The sequence below is a fragment of the Pholcus phalangioides genome, unplaced genomic scaffold, assembly GCF_987345545.1.
Source record: "Pholcus phalangioides strain wild (caught in Gottingen) unplaced genomic scaffold, Ppha-v1.0 ptg000015l_1, whole genome shotgun sequence".
NCBI lineage: Eukaryota > Metazoa > Arthropoda > Arachnida > Araneae > Pholcidae > Pholcus > Pholcus phalangioides.
In genome coordinates, this window is record NW_028301608.1 from 25539037 (window position 1) to 25560159 (window position 21123).

Sequence of the window (21123 nt, forward strand, 5' to 3'; positions counted from 1 at the left end):
AAGTCATTAATTTATACAATATCATTTTTTTAAATTTTCATTTTTTTTAAAATCATTCTACAATTGTGCCGAGGACCCCTGAGGGTCGACCTCCATTTGGGAACCACTGCTCTAGATTTATTTATTAAGACCGCTTATTTTTCATATAAATTAAATGTAAATTTCAAGACGCCAATCTGTTTCATTCGAAAAACACATAAAAATTTGTTGTGTCCTGGTATCCAATGATGTAAATTCATTGATTGAATCCATTAAATCCGCAATTTCTAAGTGCTGTAAAATATTATTCTTCGATGACTAGTTGCAGATCCACAGTAAAAAAAATAAAATAAAGGACAGGTAATATAAGAGAATAATGATTAAATTGATTGTCTAAACCCCCTATACTTTCCTTTTAATAATTTTCTGTTTCACACGCGTATGTGTTCTTTCCTAAAAAATATTTCAAACAAAACACTTTCTATTTCGATTTTACCGATGGAATCCAACCATCATTAACTTTTAGAACCGTATCATTAAAAATTATTCTAGTCTCTCTCATTGCAGGTTATATCCCAAAGAAAAGTAATTTATCCTCATAAAGTGTTGGTTTTTAAACTGGTTTTTTTCTCTCTCTCTTACCCTTCGACGGTTCTCATTTATTGAATGAATAAATCATCATTTCATGATCATTTCAAAGAAAAAACTATTCAAGCCGATTAAATTAATCTGAATAGTACATAAGTTTTGAACCCGATACCGGTTCCTGATAATATATTGCACCGCATAGCAAGCAACATGGTTTGATTTCTTAATCACCCCGAATTCAAATAACAGCCTTATGCTTTTCTTCCGAAGGAAAAACTAAAAAAAAAAAAAAATGATTAATGATTTGACGTTTAATGAGTTCATCCATGGCTTGAAAAATTTTGATTTCCTGATAATGATGGGATTACGAGCGAGAGATTGTTTGCGTTAATGGTATTCGATCGGATTTCTGATTAATGTCCATGTTTATGTGGAATTATTTTATTTTTTATTATCTAAGTTTCAAGAGAATTAAGTACATCTCAATCATTAATAGGTTTCTAAAATAAATAAACGTAAAACAAAAAAGATGTGATTTTGGGAAGGATGAGTAAAATTCTCTTAATAATAACACAGCTCTACAAAAAAAAATGTTTTGTGTCTGTAATTTTTTAAGCTGATTTGTTATTTTATATAGGTGATTATTGGTGATTCCAAATATGAAAACAGTTCTATCACTTCTAATTTTTGAGATTTATCGTAGCTACAACAAGAAATATTTGACTATACAGTCAAACCTCGTTAATGAGTCACTCTTGGGAGAGAAAATATATGACTTCGTAAGCGGAGTAATCCATAGCTGAGCCAATTCCTGTCTGAGGACAATTGGGACTTCAAAAAAGTGACCCGGTAAGCGGAGTGACGTGTTAACCGGGTGACGCACTAACGAGGTTTGACTGTACATGCAATATATTACACCACTACATTCATGGTGTAGTGGTTAATTTCAGCTTTTCACGTGGATTGGTTCCTACTGTTTTCTTCCTCCTTCTCTGTACTATAGCTAGCTGATTGTATGAAGCTATATTTGTTGAAACTACCAAGTATTTATAATAGTATCTAACTATTCTAGTATCTAACACAACTTATAAAGTTCTTTGTTTTCTTTTAACTCAAGCACAAATTCGGTCTATCGCCATAGACAATTTACTACCGAATGAGTTATACCAGAAGTGGTTCTTTGTTTTGAAGGTTGATGAAAAGAAAGTCCGAAATAACAATTAAGGCTAGTTTGCGAATTGAGCCAGAGTTTTGGCCAAAATCCGATTTTCAGAAATGACAGGTTTTCTTCGGGCTTTGGCCGGTAGATTCGCGAAGTGGCTGAAAATCTCTATCCAATATTCAATGAGCTGATGTAAGATGGTCCAATACGTAGGCACCAAATCAATTTTATTCATCGCTACGTGTGATATATTGCTGCATATAGTAGTAATATTTCATTAGCTCTATTTGTCGAGAGCGGGAAGAAAAGGGAAAATTGTAGGAAAGAAACTATTTATATAATAATATATATATTTATAAAGGCAGATATTGGTTTTTTCTGGCAACGTTAGGAAGAAAAAATGATTACCGGATCGTGACTGCAAGATGATCTTGCCATAGCTAATGTGGGTATAATTATCAAGAAAAAATACGTCAACTTCGCGATGATTATTCCGAATCATGCCTTTCCTTTTCGGACTTTGACCAGGGATATCCAGCACCTTCACGAAATAGCTTGTCAAAGCCCAAAATTCAGACATTGGCCGGGTCAATTTACAACGAAATTGACCAATTCACGAACTGGCCGATTTTGGGCTTTGGTCCTAACATACATACCGTAATGCACAGTAAACTACAGTGATGGCCAATCTTCTTCCCAAGTCGCTGAAACATCAAGACTACAAATCCAACGCTTGTCGCAAAATGCTTTTGTTAAATTATCAAGGTTTCTTCGTAAAATGCGCAAATAAAAAAAAACAGCGCTGGTAACTCCAAAAGACGGATTACTTTGTCCCAAAAAAAAAGTGGGACAAAGCAGCGAAAAATGCTCGAGCAAACACTGGGGACTGGTAATGGTAAACTAAGAACAAGTCTGCTGAGGAAAGTTCGCCAGAATGGTCTTGGGAATGGCCAACAGAAAAAAAGACATCTTTTTCTACAAATGGCTTAATATCACATAACTGTGATCAAGCTTCCAAAATTATTGAAAACAGGAATATTTTCTGCGAATATTGTATAGCCAAGAATTGAAAAAGTTATTTTTGAACTTATAAGACTACACTTAGGTACGTACCTATGTAAGACATCTAACAAGACTGACGTTGTTGAGTATTTTGACAAAGAAAGTACCAGTGTAAGCTAAGAATAAATAGTGTATTTTTGTATTGATACGTTACAGTACTCTCTTTTCTTCAAAACCGATGAGTTCCATTGCTTCAAGCATGTTTCAAAAGTTTCTTTGTTTAATGGCATTATTAGTCGAAGAATACAGCATATAGCACATAATCTCAATGATCAATTAATTGAAAAATTAAAAGAAAAGGAATTTGGCTTGCAGTTGGATGAATTGTTTTTCGGAAATGAAAGTATCAAGGATCTTGAAAAGCTTTTGAGCCTTTGCACTGGTGGCGATGCGAAGAACAGGTCTTCAATGATTTTATTGTCATCTAGAAAATAATAATAACGATGCTCACTTGATTTGTTACGTACGGTTTCTAGATGACAATAAAACTGTTGAAGACCTTTTCTTCGCATCACCACCAGTGCAAAGGCTCAAGAGCTTTGCAAGATCCTTGATACTTTCATTTCCGAAAACAATTTGGAGTGTACTAAGTGCGTTGGTGTCTGTACTGATGCCGCTCGTTCCATGTCCGGCTATTATGGTGTTTTAAAGTAGGAATATTTGATGTGGGAAAAGTTACCAAAACTTATGGGCTACTTTGGCTCAAAATATAAATGAATAAATTCCACAAAAGTACTGTAGTAATTTGATTTGTTATATCACAGTCATTTAGAGAAAGGCTTAAAATATCTAAAAATTACCTTAAATCTCAGTATTCATCCCATTTGTTATTCTCTAATATAAGATTAAACAAAATGTTCTATGAAAGTGAGCCAAAATGAAACCCGTGTATGCAATATGTGAAATATCGTGTGGAGAATGTTGAAAATATCTATCCTATATAATCACTTTCTTCTGATAAAACAAAAATTTAAATTAACTCACAACAAACAAATAATTATCTTTGTATTCTATAAAAATGATGTTAATAAGATTTTAAATGACTTAATTTCATAAAAATAGTCCGTATTTCACGACTTCTACGGAATTCGAAGGGACTTAATTACGATAACTTAATTTTTAATCTCAGACTTAAAATTTAGTTATGTTAATTAGTAATAAAACCTTCTCAGAAACTGGTAAACATTCTAATTAGTTTGATAGGAATTATTTCGGAGAATAAAATTCTTTTGACACTGTTTACCAGAATTAGATATAGTTAATAAACAACATGTAATCCTTCCAATATTTATGGTTTTGTTTCGATAGAACTTAAAAAAAAAAAGATAATGACTATAATTTCGAGTCTTTTCAAGGGAAAGTAAATAAAATTGAGAATTTTTATTGACTCGCGATTGTCTTATCGCTTTATATAATCTGATTTATAATGTTTGGGAATTACCGTAGTCGTTAAATAGTAAGAAAATCATATTAAGCGAACACACCGTTTCACTGATCATACTTCCGATTACAAAATGTACACCGATAACGTACAGAACACAGATTCAAGTACAATTACAAATACAAAGGCCACAAAAGACAAAATGTCCAACTAGGTGGTTGATGCCCATAAAAAATATGGACGTCGAATACATATCTAAACTGTATTTAAAATACAGCAACCTAAGAAAAGCAATAGTATATAAAAGCCAATAATTGTGCTAGAATTCCCGACCCCCTGGAGGTAAGCTATTCCATTTAATCAGAACCCTATTAGAGATAAACACCCTGTGACACCACAACCTACGTAGAAACCTTGTCCCTTATCAATCGATACTGGTGTCCCCTTGTTCAAGCACTTGATTGGCGATGTATTAATAACTTATTGTCGATTTTGTCCATCCCGTTGAAAATTTTAAACACTTCAATCATATCCCCACGCGACATCTGCGTTCTTCCAATGTGAAAATTTTCACAAAATCAAGTCTCTCTTCATAGCTTAAGCCCCGTTGTGCCATCAAGAGCACACGTGGGTATTCTCTGCAAGAAGGCCCCCCCCCCCTCGACCAAGTCAATGTCCCTCCGTAAGTAAGGTTTCCAAAACCTAACGGCCTAGTCAAATCTAGGACGAACTCAGCCCGGAAAATGTGGAAGGATCACTTTAGGAGAACGCGAAGAAACCTTTTTGAGAATGAAACAGATTATTCAATTCGATTTTTTGACCATCGCTGCAAAAATATTCAGGAATACTAAGCCACTCAATGAGAATACTCAGATCGGTGCTCTTAGTTGCATCCAGAATAATAATACCAATCAACTGGTAAGTGGTGAAACATGAATTGTTGGGACCACAATAGCGACCACGCACTTGTCAACGTGGGCGAATGGCTGGACCATGTTCATTCGCCCACGCTGCAATTCCGTGTAGGTTTGTCTGGAGCAACTCCCTATCGCTTTGATTCCCGACTGCTCCCATTAGCTTCACGTCATGTGTGAATTTCACTAACAATCCGATGTACATCATGATCGAATTTATGGATAAAAACTGAAAAAAGTACGGGGCCAAGGACACTTCCTTGAGGGGCTCCACTTATGACACCTGTCCAATTAGAAAATTCCTCGTACACTATAACCCGTTACGATTTTTCTTTTAACTACTATTAAATGGTCCACGATTATAAGTCATTGATATTGCAAGGGGTTGTGTAGTTACTAAAAGTGCGAAAATGACATTTTTATACGGACACCCTGTTCTCGTTTTAAAGTTGTTACCCTCTCTCTCTCCTGACGCCAACAAAGAAAACTCTACGTTTCTAAGTGGGATATCAGCAGAGATATTTGAATTCAAATACCGGAGAAAAGTTGGGAGAAACCGCGTAAATGATGAAATAAGTGTTGCCCATTAGTTTATACTATTCTTTCCAGTCTTTTCTTCAATTTTTGAATTAAAACATCTCTTCGAATATTGCACTAGGAAACGTGGAAATGTTTTTTGTTGGCCTCAGAAGAGATGTGGTAATAACTTTCCAACTGTGATTTTGAGAACAGGATGTCCGTATAAAACGTTGGTTTTCATATTATAGTAACTTAATCAGGAATTCATTGATTAATTTAAGAGTTATTACCCCTTTGCAACATGATTGACATATCTGAGGGATACGTGTTATTTTGGATTATTTTTCTAATTGAACTAGGTATACATGCATGCATCGAAGGACCGGGCACACTTCGCTTCCCGTCTCAACGAGATATCGAAGCGTACCCGAAAGATGGGTGCATCCGGATTTTTATTAAATGAGTATATGTGGGTATATATACGGGGTGATTATAAAAAAACTATCCCGACATATGGGCCCCTAACTATCATACCATTCACAGAAACTGAATGAAATTTTGGCATAAGGTATTTTGAGGTATGCGCTCAAGAATGATATGTAAAACAACAGTGTCACTCTAACAGTTACGGTTACAGTGAGAAAATTTCGAAAATATCAAATGGCAACACCAAGTTTTTTTGTATTGGAATGTGATCTCCATTGTGAAAACCCCTAAATAGCGTTCGTACGGCAACTGTAGCATGAAAATCACCGGCGGTAGATAGGCTAAAAGTGAGGACAACCAATAAGGACAGAGAAGCAGCACAAAATAAAGCATTTTATTGTGTTTCACAAATTTTCCACATGACCTTGTGGATCAGGCTGGGATCTCAGCCGAAGAAACGGTGTGACGAATGAAACGAACATTAATGCTCTGGTGCACGGCAAAGTCCTTTTTCCTTGCCTAGCTCCGGGGATTTTCATGCTACAGGTGCCATTCCAACGCTATTTAGTGTTTTTTAGTATGGAGATCGCATTCCAATACAAAAAACTTGGTGTTGCCATTTGATATTTTCGAAATTTTCTCACTGTAACCGTAACTGTTTGAGCGACACTGTTGTTTTCCATATCATTCTTGAGCGCATACCTCAAAATACCTTATGCCAAAATTTCATTTAGTTTCTGTGAATGGTATGATAGTTAGGGGCCCATATGTCGGGATAGTTTTTCTATAATCACCCCGTATATATTACTAGTGCAATAGATATTCATCGTAAACAGTGACATTTTACTGGCGGAACGGGTGGTGACCTGCTCTGACATAAGCATACCATTATGAAATTCAATGACATTTGAATATTATATGCATTATATGTGAGGTTGCTTGGTTGCATTCACCGCATCGATTGTTTTGAATGCATTTCCCGTGAAGACCGAATGGAACGTGTAACTCGTTATAAAGGGTGTCCTGTAAGTGCTAATGCGGCCTTTATGTCATCAACCTCCCTTCGTAGAGGTATGATTCCAATTTGAACCATGCTGAAAAGACGTTCGGAAATTACGCTGCAGCAGTTTTGGGAGCGAGAATACAGTGTGTGGCAAAATTAAAAAATCTATATTTTGATACGGTCCCCCTCTCCTGCTAACTTCCAATTAGAAAGTTTTTGCCCGGTATCTGTATGAAATAACAGCACAAATACTCACATAAAACGCTTACATTTATGATGTAATTTTCCAACTTATTTCCAATTTCATAATTAAAATATCTCAGCGAATACTGATTTACCAAACCTTGGCTTTTGTTGTTTTCCTATAGTGATCGGAGAGATAGGGCAACAACTTTGAAAGTTAGAGGAGGGGGACGGTATAAAAATTTAGATTTTTTTTATTTTGTTACACAACGTGCATTTTCACTCTGAAGGCTGGTACGAGGTAATTTTTGAATGCAATTTTGAGCATATTTTAAATTGAAACTGCACCTCTACGGCGGACGGTTGATGAGATAAAGGCTGCATTAGTACTTACAGATCACCCTGTATAATAGAATGTACGGTGCTTTGAAATAAAAACAGGAGTACATCGCATTAATTTGCAACGGTTCTGATTTTGAACATTTCTAGCTTGTTTCGAAAATTATAGCTGAGCTATTTTCTAATATAGCTGAATATACAAATACCCAGGGAACGCCAAGTTGATGGGGTGCACGAATGTTATGGTGAAGAATAGTTAGATTGACAACAAGGCAAGTGTACACAGAGATCCAGTCGGACGCAGAAGCATAGGACTTCGAACTTGCACACAGCCACTAACGACATAAGTTAGATCCCCTCCTTTGTGTTCCAAGATAGAGCTCCCGAATTATTTTCTTTTCGTAATTTTGCATTTACACATTGTATTGTATTGTATTTTTGAATCTCGAACGAAATGCATGAATTTGCATTTTTTATTTCATACTCGACCCCGATCGCAAAATTGACTCGTACATCTCCCCCCAAGAATATGTGTGTGGTCGCTACAGAGAACGAGTGGTACCTTTTGTCGGCACACAACGTCATTCAACTATATACATCGCTGTTGAACGTTCAACAATCCACGAGACGGCATGTCGCCGCAGCAAGTAGGGGTTGCCAACCTTCTACCAACTCAGAATGAGTTGTTGCAACTGAGCCTTCTACCACTATCGTCGCTGATAAATCACGGCGCGACGATAGTGCGCCCTGAGTTGGTAGAAGGTTGGCAACCCCCTACTTGCTGCGGCGACATGCCGTCTCGTGGATTGTTGAACGTTCAACAGCGATGTATATAGTTGCGATGTATACAGCGCCGACAAAAGGTACCGCTCGTTCTCTGTAGCAACCACACACATATTCTTGGGGGGAGATGTACGAGTCAATTTTGCGATCGGGGTCGAGTATGAAATAAAAAATGCAAATTCATGCCTGTGATGGCATGACAGTTTCATTGAGGAGAAATATGTACGGAATGTGTACGAGCAGCATGTTCGGTTAAGTAGTAGTAGTGCCCCAATTGTGGGGTCTAAGAGGACTAATTTTTTATTCTTTTTGGCCTATCCCAGGGGTTCTAAAACTTTTGTCACCCACGGGTTTCTTGTCCAATTCATGGCTCAAGTACGACTCCCCAAATGGTTTAGTAGATATTTTCACACGCATACACTTATAAAATAATCACTTTGAAGCGTAAAAAGACACATAAATCAATATCTCCAGTTACGACGGAGATACGACGCCCTTAGGAGCCGTGAGGCACACTTTGAGAAACCTGCCGTGGGCCGTCAAACCTGGCCCTGGCTACTACTCATTCATTAATTGTACTTAAAAGCTACATGAAAAAGAACTTCGGCTTCGAAAACCTTTACTGAATGCGAGTATGAATGGGAGCCAATTTCCCCATAAAAAAGTCTCGCTCGTTACCCTTTGCTTATATATATTGAGCAGGGATTTATAACTTGCAATTTTATATATTTATACTTATAATTTTATTTATAATTTAAACTTTATATTGAGCAGGGAATTTAACTTACTCGTTTTAAGCAAATAATCAAAAAGTCAAGAACTTTCGAACTTGCAAGTACATATACAGTGAGTAATAAATTAGGAATTCTGAATTGATACTTGTTACTACCTACTTATCTAAGTAATGTTAGATTATATGGTGCGAATTCCACTTATCCACTGATTATACTATCATATCCAGGACTTTACACTCCGCCTTTTCTCCTGTTATCAGTTTTCTGCTATCGATTCACATGCAAAGTTAAAAAAGTGCATGAAAGAATGATAAAAGCAACCGCATTCTAATCAGTGAAAAGTTCTTTTAGTGTTTACTGATCGTGACGAAGGCATAGTAATTTATTAGAGACAGTTGTCCAATCAACATATACACTAGTCTGAGCTTTCTAATTGGCCGAAAGCTTCACGCTCTACATTAAAAAGCAAACAAGTATGGACATAAAAATTCCTGTGATCAAAGATTTGCCTCCAGACGTTCCTGTCGAGTTGGAGAATTATAAATGGAGTATCGGAGTGCCACTCGAGGATGGATTGTACTGGTCAGTGTTTATGTCAGTTCTCCTGGAAGCCATTCCGGATAATATTACCATCACAAAATTTTTGAGAAAAATCACCGGGGAAGACGTTGAAGAAGAGGATGTCACTAATATTGAAAATGCAATTTCATCTTACAACCCATTCATGGAACGGACTTCATGTTTCTTGAAGAAAAAGTTGAAATCGTTTGTTGAGAAATTCAGGAAATTCGCGGTTGAGTTTCGCCGTAAAGACAAGTATGACTATATAGAAAAAGTTCATTTTCAAGAAGTGGAGACTCAAATAGATGTTCTTGCACACATGTTACAATGTGAAAAAACTCCTGTACCGAATTGCAATGATCCCATTTTCCCGTACGATTGCAGTTCTGGCTTTATCTGGTTATCATATTGTAACATCAATATTTTGCTGCATAAGCAAAATATTATCAACGATAATGTTTCATCGAAAAAGAACGCACGTTTAGATAACACTTTTTGTTTCGGACTGAAGCTTGAACGAGGTGATGAGTTTCAGAAAGAAGCATTCAATAAAATTCTTGAAATGAATGGAATTGAGTGGAAATTTGAGTCGTTGAAGTTACAAGACATATATAGAAAGAATTTATTTGTCGCGATGTTGGTTGGAGAACATTCCGAACAACTGGAGCAGCTGTTGTATCAACCGACTTATGTATTGTGTAGGCTTCAAGAAGCTGGTTTTCTAATGGATCCAATAACGAAAATTGAAATAGGTGACTCAGGTGAGAAACATTCGGCTTTGCACTATGCCTTTAAGAATGGTAAAATTGACTTGTTATACTTACTGTACTATTACTCGGTTCGAATATTACCCGGTCGAAATGCGATAATCAGAAATCTGGATTCTTCATCCGAGGAAATGATCGACATTTCGACTGCATTGAAAGAGGTAGAACCAGATATTACTGATCCGCAGCGAATCGATTTCTACGGAGATCTTACTGATCTGAGAGATTTGAGTGTCTTTCATGAATTTCTGATCGACATATCCAAACTGTGCTCAAGTTTAAGGAACTTGGGAATTTCGAACAACGATTATGTTACCAAGGCTGAAAACACAAAAAAATTAATGTGTGGAATTTTAAAAGTGTACATAAAAAACTTTCAGATAAAAGAAAATTCAAATGAAAATCACACGAGATTCTATAGAACTATTGATCCTGCAGCAGCATATTTATATTTCTATCTATCGTTCTGTATGAGATGCAGCCTGAAGTTATATAGAATTATCGAACCAATGGATTCCAGGTTCCTTCATTTTATATTCATCTGTATTCATTACTATGGCCTGATGCATGATATAAAATCACAAAAACTTTTGTTTCAAGGAAATTATTCTCTTCCACCATGGTTATCCTCGATAAATTTCAGTAAAACTATGTTGTTGGATTTTATTCGATGGGAGAGAAATATTTTCATAGGGAAATTGAAACGTTTTACCGACAAAATAGCGTCGATTAACGTAAGGAAACGAAAAGTCAGATATCAAGCATCAAAATATGAAATATACACTCTTAAACAAGCTCCGATCCTTAAAGAAGAATTCAAAATCACACGTTTAAGGCACTATCTTGAATTAGTTGACAAAGCTGATCTGAAAGAAAATGGTCACCTGATTATAGAAAGAATACTCGTTGTTTTGCATGATGCTATCATGTTATCAAAAGACAAGCCAACGATAACGAAAGCACTTATGATTTCTATCTTGCCAGCTTCTTTATGTCGTGACGTGAAGAAACTAAGAAACATAATTTGTGATTCTGAATCTAAAAATATAGATTTTCGCTTGAACACGAATGAAGAACATGGATTAGATTTTCAAAACATTAAAGGAGAACTCAAAAAAATCAAATGTGCATTTGATCCGGTTTTCCAGCTCCAAGAACTCCAAACTAAACAGTATTTTATTCAAAATATTCGGAATCGAATGAACGAGAATCAGTCATTATCAGACTGCACGAATGAAAATCAGCTAAACAAGTCCAACGATTTGAATTCGGTTGAATGTGGAAAAGATAAAGAAAATTATTTTGATGATTGTTCAAAGAAATTAAAATTGGATCAGAAAAGTGTTGCGAATGAAATTCGAAAGTCGGAAAAGACACTAGTGAATAAGCGATCTTTATGCAATCTTTTCGAATGGGTAGAAAGACTAGCGCCCAATTATAATAATCTAGGCAGTGAAATCGAATTGAAAAAATTTTTTTGCTTGCTTCGTTGCATCAGGTGTTTACTTCAGCCCGTAAGGGGTGCTCCAGATGAAGGTGATCAAAAGAAACTGAGGCGAATTGCGATTAACGATCTAGTTAAGACGAAAATAGAAGATAGCATAGAAGAGGAAGAAGAAAAAAAGCAGAAAAATTTTGATTTCATTTACATGGCGTTAAATGAATACAAAGCAGAGGCAGATAAAATAATTGCACCAAACGAGTCAAATAGCGAGATAAATTTTGCCGATAACTGGATAAACGGAAACCCGAAAAAAGGTTTCTTACCAGATAGAACGCTTGAATTCTTCTGCGATCGAGTGAAAAAACTGAAGAAAATACTGATTGGTGATAACAAAAATTTCTGCGAATTGTGGAAGAACGTGAAGAATTCGGAAGAAAAAGAATTAAAGGTTTTTTTCCGAGAGAAACTAGTTTCCCTGTATTGCCGAAAGCCTGAACTACAAGCTTCAGTGGAAGTTCTATTGCTTGACTGCATGGATATCTTGGCGAATCAAGAAAAGAGATTAAACGGGATGAAAACAAGGAAAAAAACAGAGAAAGAAAAGGCAACAGATAAAAGTAAGAAAACAGAGAAAGAAAAGGAAACAGATTTGGACCATCTTTGGTCTAAAAGCAGTTACCTTTTTCGTGATATCAACCTAAGGAACATTACTGGGCACTACGATCCATTATTTGACACGGTGTGCAGAGTTTTGGACCCTTTCGACCTGCCTAACGATGTCTTAAGCAAAGCGTTAGAGCTGATCAAAGACTTTGAGGCTTTAAAAGTAATTGATAGGCTACCAGCTGACGGAATCGACGTAGAGCATTTTATCAACAACAGGGAAGACTATCCAGATTATGCAGATTATTATAGCATAATTGACAAATGTGATAACATAAAACGATACCTAAAATTAGCACTGAACACCTCTTAAAAAAGGTATAGGATTTTAAAAGGTTTATTTGCTCTTAAAATTAATACAATACAACCACGATTATATGAGCCGGTAGGGGAATTAAGTGGTAGGGGAAGGTGATCCCGGATAACCGAAAAACACCGTTAAAACTCCGGAAGTGGAAAAAGTAATTTAAAATAACGAAATGAGACAAGGAAAAGTATTTATGTATTTTACCTGTTTAGAATGACTATCCAGTGTATATATTCATATAAACCGTGCGAATAAATTTAATAAAAACATTACAGTTATTTAAACAGTTATGTAGTCACACTATTAATAAACTGGTTCACTGATGTCAGAAATACAGTAGATTCTGAATTACCAGGGCTAATGGTGGAGAAAGTAATCACCGATATCCTTTTCCTTTCAGCTATTCTGCACAGTTCTAAAATGTGCAATGATAATGACACAAAAAAGAAAAGCGCTGGTCTAGCCGATGAGTCATGCGGTCACGTATTTGAAGTTACACCATCCTTGTTACTTGTCCGCGAGTTTTAAAAAAGCAATACATTTCGATTTACACGCTCCTATATAGAAGGTTTTTCCCTTTCATCACCTGTAATTGGCTTTAATCTTTAAATATTCATCGCCACAGGGCAATGTTCGGTTCTTATGTGTACATATTAATTAGGGGGCTGCCGTTTCATCTCGTTGACATGAACAGGTTCTTTGCACATCACGGACCAATCAGGGCCGGCCATTCCACGGTGATAAGAACGTATAAATGTATCACGCTGATTGTTTGTGTTCTCCTGTCGTGTCACATCAGCTATTCGAGTAACCTCGTATGCCACCAATGAGTATTTAAACAAGTTCAAGAGTTTGACCAAGACGTGAAGAAATATTTTTACATAACGCATCTGTTTTCAAACTTTCTGCAATGGATTGAAGGTAATCAGACGTCTGACTAACCGTGACAAAGAATGATTGTCCATAGGGCGAATATATATTAATAATTCGAATTCATAACATGGGATGTAAAAGTGATAAATGGGATTTTAAGTGCAAAAAAACTTTTTTAAAAACCGTTTTTTACATTAACGTGTCAAATGAGCAATGCTTTATAATGTTTTTAAAGTCAAAAATGCCTAGTAGTGCTCTAAGTGGTTTAAAAAAGCGTGTAAATAGGTCGCAAATGTGAACGTCCCTACGGGCTGCAAAAACAGTTTTCTGCGAGTTCCCAACATTTTCGCTTCAGCACTAACAACATTTACAACTTTCAGGCTTCAGTTACGCAATTCACTGCAGTTACTCCAGCATGTGATCTGTTGGAGATGGTACGAGACGAGTGTGAAATCAGTTCAGTGTTATTCCTAAACTCATTCTTCCACTTTTCCGAGGCTTCGTTTGTCCTGCATTGGAGTGTGCCGTAAGGCTTTGGAGACCATACCTAAGACATAGCCTTAGTTGAGTGGGTGCAGAGAAGGGCTACGCATGCTCTTGTTGGCATGCAAGGCTTGAGCTATGAAGAAAGACTTGATTTCTTGAATATGTTTACGTTGGAGGAACACAAGGGAGTTCCCCGACACGTGTCGGGGGCTTTGCTCGAAGTTTTTTTAAAAGAATTAAAGGGATGGATAGGATGAACCCATGAGTTATTAATATACCGTCAATAAACTGCCTCGACAAGGGGACACTAGTATAGTTTAGTAAGGGACAATTCCATGTTGATGTCGCAGAGAGTTTTTCTCTGATAGGGTTGTTAATAAGTACAATAGGCTACCACCGTAGGCTATTCTAACACAATATTGATACGTTTAAAAGGAAGAAATACTACAAACATATCGGGATAAATTGAGAAGCTATCAATACTCAGAATAAGAAAACCATAACCTTTTTTATGGACAGTGTATTATATAGTATAAATTATTAATTTTTTCTTTCGTGACATATGCTTTGTATTCAGTTGCTGTATTTTGATTATATTTGACATCCATATTTTTTATGGGCAAAATTTTTCCAGAAATTTCGTTGCGTAACTTGCCTCTTGTGGCCTTTGTATTTATTCCTGGCATTTAGCAATCCTAATCGAGATGCTATTCATACTTAAATGAAGAAACAATCTCATCTACATACATCCTGATCGAATTTATCGATAAAAACTGAAAAAAGTACGGGGCCAAGGACACTTCCTTGAGGGACTCCATTTGTGACACCTGTCTAATCAGAAAATTCCTCGTACACTATAACCCGTTACTATCTATCTCTTAACCACTATTAAATGGCCCACGATTATTCATATTGCAAGTGGTTGCATAGTTATTAAAAGTGCAAAAATGACCTTTTTATACGGACACCCTGTATCAAGAACCCCGTTACAAAGTTGTTAGTAACAAAGTTACAAAGTTACCCTATCTCTCCTGACGCCAACAAAGAAATCTCTACGTTTCTAAGTGGGATATCAGCTGAGATATTTGCATTCAAATATCGGAGAAAAAATGGGGAAAACAGCGTAAATGAGGAAATAAGCGTTGCCCATTAGTTTATACTATTCTTTCCAGTCTTTTCTTCAATTTTTGAATTAAAACATCTCTGCGGATATTGCACTAGGAAACGTGGAAATTTTTTTTTGTTGGCATCAGGAGAGACATGGTAATAACTTTCAAACTGAGATTTTGAGGACAGGATGCCCATATAAAACGTTTATTTTCATATTTTAGTAACTTAATCAGCAATTTATTGATTAATTTAAGACTTATTACCCATTGCAACATGAATGACATGTCTGAGGGCTCCATGTTATTTTGGATTATTTTTCTAATTGAACGTATACCTCTCTAGGTATATATTTATTCCCCGTTTAGCATTGAATGACTGGACACACTCCGCTTCCCATCTCAACGAGATAGGGAAGATGGGTGTTTGGGAAGATGGGTGCATCCGGAATTTTATTAAATAAGTACATATGTATATATATATCTATATAAATTTTTATAACAAACTAACAAGTCCAATTACAGGAGTATAAATCCACGGAATGATTACGATGAATCGTGGTCCAAGAATCGAAATCTAAATTGACATTATAGCGTCCTTGGCACGTCTGGACTCGATAACCGAAGTTCCGTTGGTGCCGGTCCGTCCGCGTTCGTGGGATGTCGCAAGTTATACTCGTGTAGGCCGTACAACGACAAATCGATATCATGGTTTGCGTCACATGGAGTGCGTCACTGCTCCAAGTGTCCAAGTCAGCCTGTGTTCGGACACCAGGTATGCATTTGCCAGTAAAATATGGCAAGGGGAATTATGGAACTAACTCGGCGAGAACATTGATATTCCATTTATCCGAATACTTTGACATTGCCGTATATATATTACTAGTGCAATAGATATTCATCGTAAACAGTGACATTTTACTGGCGGAACGGGTGGTGACCTGCTCTGACATAAGCATGCCATTATGAAATTCAATGACATTTGAATATTATATGCATTATATGTGAGGTTGCTTGGTTGCATTCACCGCATCGATTGCTTTGAATGCATTTCCCGTGAAGACCGAATGGAACGTGTAACTCGTTATAAAGGGTGTCCTGTAAGTGCTAATGCGGCCTTTGTCATCAACCTCCCTTCGTAGAGGTATGATTCCAATTTAAACAATGTTCAAAAGGCGTTTGGAAATTACGCTGCAGCAGTTTTGGGAGCGAGAATACAGTGTGTGTGTGTGTGGCAAAACAAATAAATTATATTTTGATACGGTCCCCTTGTCCCTTAACTTCCAATTAGAAAGTTGTTGATTTAATATATATATAATAATATAATATAATGTTGTTGATTTAAGTTGTTATTTAAGAACAGTAACTGTATGAAAGAACAGCAAATACTTAAGGACAACTCATTTTTATGGTGTAATTTCCCAACTTATCTCCAATTCAAATATCTCAGCGAATACTGATTTACAAACGTGGATTTTGTGGTTTTCCTAAAGTGATAGGAGAGATAGGGCAACAACATTCTAATTGGAAGTTAGAGGAGAGGGAACGTGTAAAAATTTAGATTTTTTTAATTTTGTTACACAACGTGCATTTTCACTCTGAAGACAGGGTAATTTTTGAACGCCTTTGGATTATTTTTTAAATCGAAACTATAACTCTACGACGGACGGTTGATGAGATAAAGGTCACATTAGTACTTACAGGTCACCCTGTATAATAGAATGCACGGTGCTTTGAAATAAAAACAGGGGTGCATCGCATTAATTTTCAACGGTTCTGATTTTGAACATTTCTAAGTTGTTTCGAAAATTATAGCTGAGCCAATATCTAATATAGCTGAATATGCAAATATCCAGAGAAGGCAAAGCTTATGGGGTGTTCGAATGATGATGAAGAAAGGGTCGACTCGGGCACCCCTGTGTGCTCCCCTCCCCCCTCCGGAGATTAGCTTGACTGGCAACAAGGCCAACGTACACAGAGTTTTAGTCGGACGTAGATGGATAGGACTTCGAACTTGTGCAGAGCCACTAACACGACATAAGTTAGGTCCCCTCCTTTGGGTTCCATTATAGAGCTCCCGAATTTTCTTTTTGTAATTTTTCATTTACACATTGTATTGTATTGTATTTTTGATTTTCGAACGAATGTATATTGTCACAAAGATTGCATATATGTTGTTAGAACGATGGTATATATCTTACACGATTGTATGTGTGAGAGTAATCGTTGTACAATATACAACGATTAACGAATGCATATTGTACCCTACGAAAGGGGGGGGGGTGTCTCCACGATCTCCCTCCTTGTCTTTCCGAATTTTTTCCGGCTCGATCGCGCCCTCCGGGGCAATGAGCTAAAATCAACAGAGCCTGGTCGTGCTCCGTTCTGCTTTAAATGTACAATATATACTGGGTGAAAACAAGTTAGTTTATCTACTTCAAATAACTCGCAAACCGTTGGGTGTTGAAACGTGCTTTCAATTAGATTAATTATTTAAATAGCTTGTGCCTATCTCAGATGTATCATTTATTTTACCAAGAACCGCATACGTACAGAGATACAAAGAGTGTTTGGACGGGATTCATATTGCACAAGGTAGATGTATAGTTATTTAAATAAAAGGAATGTTGCAAATGCTGGCATTGCATGATCCACACGCTAATGTATACGAGCCTTAACAGCGTCTGTACCACCAGTGTACCGACACTACTCATACGTATGTAGAGCCCGTTCTGGTGGCGTATATTCCACTGAAACTAGATACATACGCTATATGAACCAAGTGGGGAATGAAATAAATAGTGCTACTTCTTTACCTGGTGGCCAAAAATTGATGACGATTCCGGTAACGACTTGCGGCCAAGACGATGATGACTACGACTAATTCACCGTGATTCGAAATTTTATATTCCAAGATTATCGGCAATCATTCGGTCCACTGACGGTTACTATATTCTTATGGGATGGACGGCTATACACCACCATCTTATAATCCCGTTTGTAATTTTGATTGCCCATTGACGTTGATTGTTTAGATTTTATTTATTTGTTATGTGACTTCAGGAGTTGACGATCAATTTTTATGTAAATTATTTTATTTTGCTGCCTTCGTCTGAGGTGGTCATGTTATGTTGTTTTTAATAAAATTTTCCGGACACACCTATCCTTCGGGAACGCTTCGATATCTCTCTGAAATAGGAAGCGGGGTGTGCCCGGTCTTCAAAGGTCAAAAATTGAAGTACTGTATTGCATAAATCTCTCGCCTTATGGTCTCATTTAGATATACTGGAAATTTGACTGTATTCGGATGAGCTTTTCAGTTTTTGAGAAAACTACTCAGAGTACGGAAATTTTAATTATAAATACCCAGAGGCGTATGCACAAAGTAGATCAAAATTTAGAAAAAAATTGATAATTCGTTAAAAAACATTTTAAATTCCAAAAGAAAATACCCTTTATATGCTATATTAACCAAGTTCTGATAATTTAAACGCTTTTTGAAGGGTGGTTACTCAGAATTTCTCGGGCAGAACATTTTTGTGCTCCCTTCATAGGTCGAACCTCTGTACACCCCCGTGAACACCCAATACATTAGGAAACAAAAATAACAGTAATTTGATAAGTAGGATGCGTTTGATTTCAGAGTAGTCATTAACTACCAGGTATACTGAAAATTCCTAAAAAGAAAAATGGTATGGCCGAGGTTGAAGAAACACAGAGTAGAATTAAATTTTCATTTCCTTGTTGTAAGAGTGCAATGCTACAATTTACTCGAGTAGTGGAACGGGATTCACGCCATTGTTTTCGTTCCAATCTCTGCGTTGGTGATAGCTTTGATTTCAAGATCGTTCCTTATTCTCAGGGGAAATCAGCAGATTTCAACTTGAGATCTTGGAGATGTTCGAACCCTTTGGAATCCAAACTTTCAAATGATAGTTTTCGCGCGAGAGGAAAATAGTACCGAAAACATAATTATATACCAGAACAAAAGCGTGGGGGGGGGGGGAACTCGTATCATTAATGAATAACAGTAGGAACAAAGCGCCATTTTCAGGCTCAAGAGTGTACTATTCACGTCAATGAACAGTTACCCTCTTTTTATGGTAACTAAAAGTTACCATAAAGGGTTCTGTCTAATACTACTATTACGTAACAGTACATATACCTCGTAAACATTCCTCTGGGGAATTTGTAACGAATCGCGGTACTTGCCGGAATTTGAAATCTTAGAAGGCATGTATATGTATGGTTCTAACTTAACGTGTTGCCAGAGTTGTGCGTGTTTCATGTACAAGTGCTGCTGGCATCTGTCTCCAGAATTATGTGACAGTAGCAAATGCATGAATTTTCGTTTTATATAAGTATCGTGTTGAAGGTCTACCTTCTATTTCCGGAGATTAAAGCTCCTGTAGAATACCGAGCTGCAAATCCAGTCAGTTTCTGTTCAAAGTGAGATCTAAAGAGCGGAACACACACACACACACAGAAAGAACAGATATTGGCAGTAGCTATTCTATTCACACGAATATGTCGGACGAGTCAGCGCAGGGCTTCCGGAAGCTCTAGCACAGATACTTTTCAAATGGGAAACCGGCTCATACTGCCACCGTTAACTAGCTCCAGCCGGGGTTAGAACTTGGATCCGATGAGACGAGAGTGCAGATCTTTTTATTACTGCGAAATATCCATCACAACTCTCGGAAATATGTTAGTGATAAACAGCGGCATGTTATCTATATATTCATTTATACAGGGTGATTCAAAACTTAACGTACAAACTTTTAGGGGAGGTAGGAAACACAAAAATTGCACAAAATCACATAGTAATGCATGACCGGAAATCCCAACGTAATCAGCTGGTGGAAAAACTAAGATGCAAAAATAACAAGCTAATAATGAGTGGAAAAACTCAATTTCAACAACCAAATTCACTCAGTGAATCACTATATGTATATAAGTACCACATTTTATCACTCACCCATAAAGTTGCTCATTATATCACTCACAAATTCACTCAGTCAATCGCTAGGTACCTCATTCCATCACCAACTCACTAGATCACTGACTAGATTGTTCATTAGGGGTCATTCAAGTATTACGTCAACATCGAGGGCGGAGGGGGTTTCGGATTTGATAACTTTTGATGATGGGGGGGGGGGGGTCATAACTACTCTTTTCGAAGATATGGAATATTCTAAGCTGCTGGCGAAATTTTGCTGACAAGTGAGGGGGTCAGTGTTTTGCAGACTTTTGCTGATGGGGGGGGGGGGTCAAAAATAGCTAAAAGTCTGCTGACGTAATACTTGAATGGCCTCTTATATCACTGACCTATATAGGTGGCTCATTATATCACTCACTTGCTCACTAAGTCACCCAATTACTCACCAGGTCACTCACTCACTATGTCGCTAAATCATTGGGCCCGAACAACATGGATTTAGAGACGGTCATTCTACAACCACACAATTATTAAGAGTTATAGAAACACTCCAAGAAGCTAGAATTTATCATGATACAGCTGCAGTTGCACTGTTGGATTTAAGTAAGTCATTTGACAAAGTGTGGCATGAGGGGTTGCTCTATAAAATGATTAGAATGGCCCTACCCTTTAGCATAATTAAAATTGTACGTCATTATCTTGCAGCAAGAACTTTTTATGTAAAAATCAATGACACAATATCTACAACTAGACGAATTAGATCATCTATAGTGCAAGGCAGTGTTATAGGACCTTGCCTCCACAATTATCACATGAATGATTTTCCAGTGGCAATTAAGGGTATTACTGCGCTGTACGCAGACGATTCAATGATAATTTGTACAGATAGAAAACCACAGAAGGC

At 36.9% G+C, this 21123-nt stretch overlaps 1 long non-coding RNA gene across 1 annotated transcript in view; it reads right to left on the bottom strand.

Annotated features, from left to right (window-relative positions):
* Nucleotides 1–9172, bottom strand: part of LOC149075738 (uncharacterized) — a 131402-nt gene extending 122230 nt beyond the window's left edge. Inside the window, exon 1 of the long non-coding RNA XR_016194205.1 lies at nucleotides 9128–9172. This is a non-coding gene — a long non-coding RNA (uncharacterized LOC149075738). The remainder of the gene's footprint in view (nucleotides 1–9127) is intronic.
* Between the last annotated feature and the right edge of the window lie 11951 nt (nucleotides 9173–21123).